The sequence below is a fragment of the Tenrec ecaudatus genome, chromosome 1 (assembly GCF_050624435.1).
Source record: "Tenrec ecaudatus isolate mTenEca1 chromosome 1, mTenEca1.hap1, whole genome shotgun sequence".
NCBI lineage: Eukaryota > Metazoa > Chordata > Mammalia > Afrosoricida > Tenrecidae > Tenrec > Tenrec ecaudatus.
In genome coordinates this window covers 158,686,177-158,696,458 of record NC_134530.1, presented here as the reverse complement: position 1 = coordinate 158,696,458, position 10,282 = coordinate 158,686,177, and the positions used below count along the sequence as shown (strand labels likewise).

At 47.4% G+C, this 10,282-nt stretch overlaps 1 non-coding gene across 1 annotated transcript; it reads right to left on the bottom strand.

Annotated features, from left to right (window-relative positions):
* Nucleotides 1-5,653: 5,653 nt before the first annotated feature.
* TRNAG-CCC (transfer RNA glycine (anticodon CCC)) lies at nt 5,654-5,724 on the bottom strand. Its single transcript has one exon. It is a non-coding gene; the product is annotated as a tRNA-Gly (tRNA).
* Nucleotides 5,725-10,282: the final 4,558 nt, after the last annotated feature.

The window sequence follows — 10,282 nt, the reverse complement described above, 5'->3', positions numbered from 1 at the left end:
GGGTGTACGCTTTAGTCTGTAAATCCGTTTGGTTTGGGTCTGCACTACACACCCTGTGGAGTAAAGGCAATGAAGAGACGTCATCTGTCTCACCTACTTTACCTTTGTACACAACACCCCGCACTGCGAGCCAGCAAATTGTTTCCTAACTATAACCGTTTCTATGTAAGACAGAGAAGTGCTGTTTTTTTATTTTAAAAATTCTTTTATTTTTTAAGAGAAGTGATTTTGATGTTTTGGTTTGTTTGGGTTTTTTTGCTTTTGAATTTTTTTTGACGCTGCAGATCTTTAATTTTATCTTTCTTTTGGAATGGAGCTTTGTGTTTTATTCATGGGCCTTCCTCCATTCCTCCTGCCCCCCTTGGTGTGGTAGGGAGGGCAAGGTAGAGGAAGGGAAGATGAACTAGGGGGGTCGGTATGCAGCTGCCCTTGGTGGGCATATTCCAGGGCAGTGGCAATGGTGCGCATGTCCAGCTCGATGCTCTGAGGCCAGTTCTCCCCGTCCCCGATTTCCTTGAGGGCCGGATTGAATTGCTCCATCATCCCCATCCACGGGCCAGTCTTCTTAGCAAAACTAATGGCCTGACGCGTAGGGCCTTCTCCTGGTTCAGCTTCCTCTGGTTCACGTAGGCTTGGGCCAAGCACATCCAGGTGGTCCACCAAAGTGTGGGCAGGTGGCTGCCTGTCGCCCCATCTTTTCCTCGCACTCACTTGCTTGGCCTGGTGCTCCTTCAGCAGGCTGTACAACAGCATGGTCGCGTGGGCTGGGAGCTGGGCATGGAGCACACTGGATCCCCTTTGCGAGACAAGTGCAAACTTAGCCGCTGGTCTCCAGCGGGGGTGGGAGCTGGAGCTGCCCTCTTTTTGGAGCGTGGCTTGGTAGTGAAATATCTTGGCTGAAGGGAATGCATATCAATCTTTTAAAAAAAATCATTTTATTAGGGGCTCATACAACTCTTTTCACAATCCGTACACACATCATTTGTGTCCAGCACATTTGTACATGTTGCCATTATCATTCTCAAAACATCTGCTTTCTACTTGAGCCCTTGGTACCAGCTCCTCACTTTACCCCCCCCCACCTTTCCGCTTCTGCCTCCCCTGAACCCTTGATAATTTATAAATAATTATTATTTTATCATATCTTACACCATCCGACATCTCCCTCTCCCAGTTCTCCACTGTACGTTCTTCAGGGAGGAGGTTACATGTAGACCTTGTCATCTGTTTCACCTTTCTCCCTCACCCTCCCTCCACCTTCCCAATATCGCCACTCTCCACTGTTCCTGATGGGCTCATCTGTCCTGGATTCCCCGGTATTTCCACTTCCTATCCGTGCCAGTGTACATCTCCCTGTCGAGCCGGTTATGTAAGGTAGAATTGGGATCATGATAGTTGGGGGAGAAGCATTCAAGAAATAGAGGGAAATTGTATGTTTCATAGTTGCTACACTAAACTCTGACTGGCTCGTCACCTCCCCACAACCCTTCTGCAAGGGGATACCCAATTTCCCCCAGATGGGTCCTGGGTCCCCACTCTGCACTCCCCCTCATTCACAACGCTAGGATGTTTTTTGTCTTTGATGCCTGATTCCTTCGATGCCTTGTCATCACACAGGCTGGTGTGCTTCTTCCATGTGGGCTTTGTTGTTTCTTAGTTAGATGGCCACCTGATTGTCTTCAAGCCTTTAAGACCCCCAATGCTATATCATTTGATAGCAGGGCACCATCTGCTTTGCTAGCAACTTTTGCTTATGCACCCACTTTGTCCTCAGCGATCAAGTCGGGACAGGCTGGTGTGCTTCTTCCATGTGGATTCTGTTGGCTCTCAGCTGGCTGGCTGCTTGTTTATCTTCAGGTCTTTAAGACTTCAGGTGCTGTATCTTTTGGTAGTTGGGCACGATCAGCTTTCGTCACCACATTTGCCTGTACACCCATTGTCATCAATGATTGTGTTAGGCAGGTGAGCATCTCAGACTGCCGACTTGTTAGAACAAAGTGTTCTTGTGTTGAGGGAGTACTTGAGCAGGGGCCCACTGTCCATCTGTTTCCTTAATACTAAACCTATATTAAACATCTCCATTGCATTTCTGGTTGTGGAATCACAAGTGCAAAGACTGTCTAGATTATATTTATCAGAATATTTCTACAGATGGAGGGCTTTGGAGGGGGAAGGAAACTTTGCCTGGCTTAGATCTTGAGCATCCCCGTGTGTCTTTGAGGCAGTGACGTAACAACTATAGCAGGGTTTTGGCCTTTCCTTTCCTTTCTAAAACGTGCTCAGCAAACTGCACCCAATAACTACAGTTTGGTAAATTGCTAGGTTAACAATTATGACATATGCAATGTTTTATACAGCAACTAATTTAATAAAATCACTATTGTGAGGGAAAAAATACTACACCTATAAATATATGTACATAGATCTATTCCCCTCTCGTCATATATAAATATATTTACATCTTTACATGCCTGTATTTAGATCTCTATGACTACCCTTTGCCTCCTAGTTCTTTCCTCTGTTTCTTTGTACTTTCCTCTTGTCCCACTATCATGTTCTGCCTTCATTTGGGTTTTAGGAATTCCTCCCATTTACATTGCCCTTGATCCAGCCCTGCCAGACCTCTCACACCCTCCTGGAGACTGATTTTGGTTCACTTGTTATTCCCTTGTCTCTGGGCTTGTTAACACCCTCTTCCTTTCCTCCGCCACCCCTACCACATGTCAATCTTTTATTTTTTAAATATTGGGTATTAGTGAGGGTTTACATTGCAGATAATATTTAATCCAACAATTTAAGTAACTTATCAAAGGGGGCTTGCACTGCCCTCCTCCTTCTCCTCTCCATCTCTGAGAATGTTATCTTTCCACCTCCGTTAACACCGATCTCCCCTCCAGCCTACTGTTTCCCCTTTCTTCTCCTTCTACCCCTGGAAACCATCAGAGTCCGTTTCTTTTGATATAAACAATTTTCATCTTCTTTTCTTTTATGATGTGATCTCATATAATATTTTCCTTTGTTGATGGGCTCACTTTACTCGGCCTAATGTCCTCCAAATCCATCCATGTCATGACTTGTTTCACAGGTGAACTCTTCCTTAGCAATGTGCAGTATTCCATTGTGAGTGTGCACCAGAGTTTACCTGTCCATTCTCCCATGGATGGGTATGTAGACTGCTTCCCTCTTCCTGTTATTGTGAGTATTGGTATAATGATGAGATGGGTATATATGCACATGTTATGGTTTTTATTTCTGTGGGACATATGAGGAGTAGCCTCCCAAACCCAGAATTTTTCTTCAAAGCTATGTATTTAATTTTTTTAAAACAAAAGAACCTTATCACCTTCAAAGCACTCTCCATTACACTTACTACTTTTGTCAAATCTGCAAGTCCATTCTTGGAAACATTTTTCAAACTTGTTTGTTTGGGTGGCTGAAAGCACTTCCTTAGCATATTTTGTCCCCCCTTCCCCATCTCTTCTACGTGTCTAATCGCTGTCCTTTCATGACCCTCTTCTTGCGTAGAAACACAAAAGTAGTCACATGGAGCGAGGTCAGGCGACTCAGGTGCATGGGGCAAGAGAGGCATGCTGGGTTTTTGGCCCAAAACTGGTGTACTGAGATGGCTGTGGGAACAGGTGCATTTTTGTGGTGGCAAAATCAGTCCCTGGTCTGCCTTTTTTGTTACACACAGTTGCACTATCTTTACAGAACCTTGAACTAGAAAGCTTGATTAACAGTCAAATTGTAAACAGAAAGCTCCAAATGCACTACAAGTGGACACTTTTGTCTTTTCAGGAAGTTGACGGACGTCCAGAACGAGGCTTTTTGAAAAAACTCACTGTGAGCAGAGAGAACCTTCCCAGGCGAGGTCACTGGGTGCACCAACTCAGAGTAAGTTGCTCAGTGCTCACCTAGTGGGGAAAATGCAAACTATGACAGCTGCTGGGCAGAGCTTGTTTCCAGTGTTGTTTTTGTTGGTTTGTTTGTTTGTTGTTGCGATACCCCCTTATATACCTAGTGAAAGGATTGCTTGGTTACATGAAGTGCCAACCACTTTTCACAGTGGTTGTGTAGCTTGACAATATCATGAACAGTGTACGAAGGTTCCAATAGCTCTCCACCTTTCATTGTCTGATTTCGAAACCCCCGACCTCTTGCTGTCAGTGCGTTGTGCAGGAGTAGCTCACGGGTTGATGTGCCTCTCTCGATTGGCCAGTCACCGTGAGCCTTCCTGCATGTGTTTGTGGCAGCCCGGATGTCATCTTCGGGGCAGTGCTCGCTCCACCATCTGGGCCACCTTAAAATTGGATTATTCATAGTTTCATTGCTGAAGTATTGTTATCGTTTTACATAGATTTCAGTCTCTTGTCCAATAGGTCATTACCAAAAATTTTTAAACACGTGGTGTGTTTACATTTTTGCTACACATAAGTGTCTTATTTTTATAAGGCCTTAGTCCCCTATTGTGTGTGTGTGTTTACATAATGTTGGTAGTGTGTTTATGCCCTGGCTTAGGGAACTGAGGTTTGTCCCTACTTTTTCATCCATTAGGCTTTTTATCTTCAAGACATTTTGGGATATGGCGTGAGGGATGGAACCGATTGGTTCTTCTGTAAATAGATCGCCAGCACTATTTGTTGAAGAGCTTGTCTCTTCCTTCCTGTATAAAGTTGGCGACTAGTTTTTCCATTTCTTTGAAGAACGATGCTGGGACAGGATCAGGATTGTGTTATAGTTGTAGCTTGTTTGGGCTAGTATTGGCAGTTTCACAGTGTTAACCAAAACGTAACTCGTGGCCATCGAGTTCTTTTTAACTCATAGCCACCCCGTTGGACAAGGTCAAATGCCCCTTGGGTTTTGGAGACTGATTTTCTGGAGTATGAAGCCTTATCTTTTTTCCCACAGAGGCGGATGGGGGGGTGGGGAGGATGATGTCCATCTGCTGACCTTACAGCCCAAATTGTTACCCATAGTTGTTGGTTTGTTGTTTTTTTTTGGGGGGGGGCAGTGAATTCTAGATGCTACTATAGTCACTTAAAATGTTATTTGTGGGTACCTCCTCAGCTCTACAAAGAACACATGCACTTGGACTCGATTCTGACCCCTGGCGACCTCCCCCGCAGAGTGAGAGGTTTCGGGGCTGTGCGCTCCACGTGGAGCCGCTGGCGGAGGCTGCGGGCTCGCATCTGCTGAGTGCGTGAGGGCACCGTACCCAAGGGCCCGTGCGCAGGGGAAGGATGAGCGCGTTCTCCCGCGTCAGCTCGTCCTTGGTCCGCGCCGTCCCTGCCGCGGCGGGGTTGGAGCGCGTCCTGCAGCCTCCTGTCCATCCATCTCTCCAGGTTTCCCCTTTCCCCTCGGCTTCTTTACCGCGCAGGCCCGTTTACAGGGGCTGGTCTCTCCGGATACGATGTCCGAAGTCGCGAGTGCAAGTCTCACTATCTTCGCAACCCAGGAACATTCTGTGAACTTCTTCCAAGACGGATTTGTGTGTCAGGCTCTCCAAAGTCCATGTTTCTTGCTATGAAAATGTTCAATGATCAGGTCGTCTCCCTGAATCACCATTTGGTCGGGCTTATTCTTGCAATAGATAATCCTGTACAGAAGGGAGACACTCTAAGAACCTCGTGTTGAAGAATAAAACAAAGCAAGTTGCACTGGCCGGGAATCGAACCCGGGTCACCCGCGTGGGAGGCGAGAATTCTACCACTGAACCACCAGTGCCCCTGTGCGGCTTGTAGCATAATCATACCTAGAAGTAGGACAGCCACTGAGTAACAACCTTCCCAAATAGGTCTTCTATATGTAGAAACCAAAAAACATGGTTTCATTAAAAGGAGACTTCCATCAGGCAACAGTCTAATGTGAAGACATTCAAATGGAAGTACTACACTATCAAAGTGAGATTTGTTGTGCTTGGTAGTTCAAACCACACACTGAAAAGGCTCTTTCCAACTACATAACAGACCCAGAGGCACAACATGTCAGGAATTTATTCAGGCCACTTGTTTATGCCCTTTCTCTGAATTGCCAATCTCCATCTGCTACCTTATATTTTTATCGCAATTTTTAAACTGCGCCGCGGGCACGCACACACACACATAAAACAACAACCATCCCAAACGCAGGAGACTGGCAAATCCCCAGCCTTGGAAATAAGTAAGAACTGGAAAGGAGCTGGCGGGCTGACATGGAATTCTGCTCCCGTGGAGAATCACTTTACAAAAGGGACTCCATTTTGAATGCGGTGACTTCAGCCTGGCTCTTAGAATTCACCTCTCATCCACCTCCCTCTAACCTACCTCCCCCTCCCCTGCTCAAGGCCAAATCCCTGGAGCCAGGTCATCCAGGAGCCAGAATGTTTTCTGAAGATATGCACACTCCCCTCTACCTGTCCTCAGACTGATGAATGATAAGATTAAGGACCTCTTCCCTGCTGAAGGCCCTGTGTGCCCAGCTTTCATCCTTCCCAGCTGTGCCTGCCAGAAAGGGGTATAAAAATGCTGCCTGAATTCCCCAAGGCATGGTTTCAATAGCTGAATACCCTGATTGCGGAACCCGCCAGCAAGCTTCTCAATAAAGCCTGCTTCTAAAACTTTGCCAATTGGATCTTTAGTTCTGTTTCGCCCCCCATTAAACCTTACACTTCTAACAGCAAATTCCTGAAGCTCTTTGGTAAAGTATCTCAACGAGGAAGACCGCAACAGAAATGGAAAGATATGACTAGAGGTACGAAATGCCTTTGGGAGCAGTAACAGCACATGGTCACTGTACACCTGTGTACTCGCCCTCATCTCTCCCATTGCCGTGAAGAGATAGGCAGATGTTGACTATCTTGGTCCTTGATAAATTTTACCTTCTTACAGTCATTGAGCATGACCAAAAAAGCTGCCATGACCACTGCTGAACAAAAGCAAACACATAAATTACATTAAAATGAAAAGTGGCTTCCAATGTGGAGGAGAACTGGCAGCGAGCAGAGGGCAGCGCAGTCTGACCTGGGGGAAGTCTGTTGCCCTGCACCGTCAGGGAATCGGGAAAGCTTAGATGAAAAATGCCAAGGTCCAGGGAGGCGACCCAATGCAGGTACAAGGCCAAGTGCTAGCAAACAGGGAGACTTATTCCAAATCTGGATGTAGACCTGTTGAGGCAGAAGAGAGCTGTCTCAGTCGGGCTGAGGCACAGCACCCATCAGCGCTGAGCTCAAGGACTGGCGCCCCTATAAACTGCAGCGAAACGAGGAACACGGCTCCTCTGGGGTGGAAAATGCACGCGGAAGTTTTCCTGACCCATCGGCACCATCAACGCTCCAGTTGCGGAAAGGCAGGGACTGTGTAGACCCACGTCCACATTTGAAGGACAACAAGACAGGACCGTCTAAGGAATCCGACGTGGTGTCTGCGGGAAAGCCTGGTCCCCAGGAGAAGGGGCTGAGCCCATGGAAGGAGGGCGCTGCCACCAGCCAAGATTCGGGCAGCGCAGGGGCAGCGGGTTTTCCAGCGCAGGCCTGGAGGTCAGGAGTCGGGTGCCAGGGCCCTGTTTGCAAGTGTCTTCTAGCCACAGGGCCTTCCCTTGGGCGCCTGCCTGTCTGAGACTGGAGATCGCGGAGGGTCGTGCTCCATCGTCACCCAGGGCGCAACCTTGTTAGAAAGTCGCCCCCACCCGAGTCCCGGTCCCTGTGCGTCCCCACGCGGTCTGCGCGTCTCTGAGTGGGGTCCAAGGTGGGGCGGGGAGGAAAGAGCCTGGCGGGCCTGTGAGCGCCCACTGGGCTTATGGAGCGGGGTGAGGTCCACCGGTCGCCTCCTTGGAGAAGGAGGGCAGGCAGTGAAATTCGGGCTGATCTCCAGAGGAGAGGGAGACCCCCAGGAGGGTAGAGGTCTGGCCTCCAAGTTTGTGCTAAGCGACAAAGTGTCAGTTGGAAGCAAATCAGATAGCTGCTTGTGATTCCCTGGTGGTCTAGTGGCTAGGATACTGTGCAGAATTGATTCCTGGTCAGGGAAAGTCTTTTAACTAGTCATGGCTTATAGACAACTTTCAAGCTTGGAAAGATGAAAAGTTATGGGTGGCATCCCATGGGCACCCCAAGGAGTTACCTCCTGCTCAGAGGGTAATAGGCTACCACAGCTCTAGGGTTCCAATCATATTTTTCAAACACACAACGTTGAACAGATAGGAACATCATTTATTACTTCTGTACCTTCAACTATGAAGATTTCCCATAGTTGCTTTTCCTGTGTATCTCCCTATATATCTACTTGCTACACCTTGAGAGTAACTTGCTGATTTCCTGAGTTTCTTGAATAAGGGAAGACTCTCATTTTGGCAAGTGTCTTTCCTCCCTGTCTTCTCCAAGAGGCCCCTGTTGTCCCTTAGCCAGGTAGTGCCCAGTCTCCTCAAGCCCTGGAAAAGCTTTATTCTGCTCTCCCCTTTAAAGGTGGAGGACAGGATGCTTGTCACTCAGAGGCCCCAGGGGCTGGGCAGAACTGCCCAGAGGGGTCTGAGATTGCGGCTCTTTATAGGAGTGGAAAGCAACTGTGGACCTGCGGATAGCAGCCCAATGCACAAGCATTTGGGAGTCCACTTGAGTCAGTGAGACTTTGAGCATGCTGGTGGTTAGTTGGAGTGTGCGCAGAACTGGGCCTCCTCCCAACTCCTCCTGGTTTCTGGGTTCAGTTGTTGTCCTGGGTCAGTCAGAGCTCTGGAGCTGCCTTCAGGGAAGGTCTCTTCAGGGAGGGTAGCTGTCCTCGCCACACTGTTCTCTACCTTTCAGCGTCTACAGAGTCCTGACCAGACAGACAGACAGTAAGGCCTCTCTTATGGTAGGAGAGCAAAAGGAGCAGAGAAAATTGACGCACAGGGAGGAGGAAAACTCCCCGGGGCTTTCCAGAAGGATCTAGGCAGTGCTATCAGGTAGGCGTCGCACCTCAGTCTGGTCTTCACCTGGCTTTGATCTCCTCCTGATTCCAACCCGCATCCAAGCAGAAAGATGTCCTGATTTGTGGAGTGCACTCAGTTGTGCTTCTGCCCAAAGGAGAGCAGCCATTGAGCTTCTCTTGCCACAATGGCCCTGCAGTGCAAGGTGACTGTCCGTGTGTTTCCCCGTGCACTTCCATAGAAACCCTTGAGGAAAAAGATACATGAAGATATGTCACAAAAGGGCCTGCTTCTATTTATCTTCAACCCTTATCTGAATCAGAAGCGAACAAATGCTAGAGTTGAATTAAGGATGCTTCTCTATGCTGTACTTAATCCTGAGTAAATCCTTACTTGATTATCTGAATCAGGAACTAAGAGGGGAGTGGAAGGGGAGGTAAAGAAAATATATCTGAAACAGTGACAAAACAGTTATTGGAAAGAAAAGAGCACAATTTTCATTAGCAAAGAATGTCATTACATGGAAAATATTGCTATCATCTACATAAAAATGTGATATGAAGAGAAACAAGAAAAATAGGGTCCATATGATATGTGGTACTTGGATCTCGGCCCTATGAAGTGGTGGACCTGGGCTACAAACTGCCATTACCAAGCAAAGTTGGTCAGCCCATAGAGACAGATACTGTTTGAGGCCACTATTTTTATCTCTATCCTGGAACATTTATTATTATTTTTTATTCTTAAACGTTTTATTAGTGGCTACTACAACTCTTGTCACAATCCATACATACATTGATTGTGTAAAGCACATCTGTACATTCATTGCCCTCATCATTTTCAAAGCATTTGCTCTCCACTTAAGCCCTTGGCATTAGATCCACTTTTTTCCCCCTCCCTCCCTCCTCCCTCCTCCCTCATGAGCCCTCTTAATTTATAAATTATTATTTTGTCATATCTTTCCCTAACTGATGTCTCCCTTCACCCACTTTTCTGATGTCCATCCCCCAGGGAAGAGGTCACATGTACATCCTTGTAATCGGTTCCCCCTTTCCTACCCACCCTCCCTGTATCCTCCCAGTATCGCCACTCACACACCTGGTCCTGAAGATATCATCTGCCTTGGATTCCCTGTGCCTCCAGCTCCCATCTGCACCAGTGCCCATCCTCTGGTCTAGTTAGACTTGCAAGGTAGAATTTGGATCATGATATTAGGGGGCAGGTGGGAGGACACATTAGGAACTGGAGGAAAGCTGCATTTTTCATTGGTGCTACATTGCACCCTGACTGACTCATCTCCTCCCCTAGACCCCTCAGCCAGTCGATCTCTAGTGGCCGACAAATGGGGTTTGGGTCTCCACTCTGCACTTCACCCCTCATTCACTGTGGTAAGATTTTTTTGTTCTGA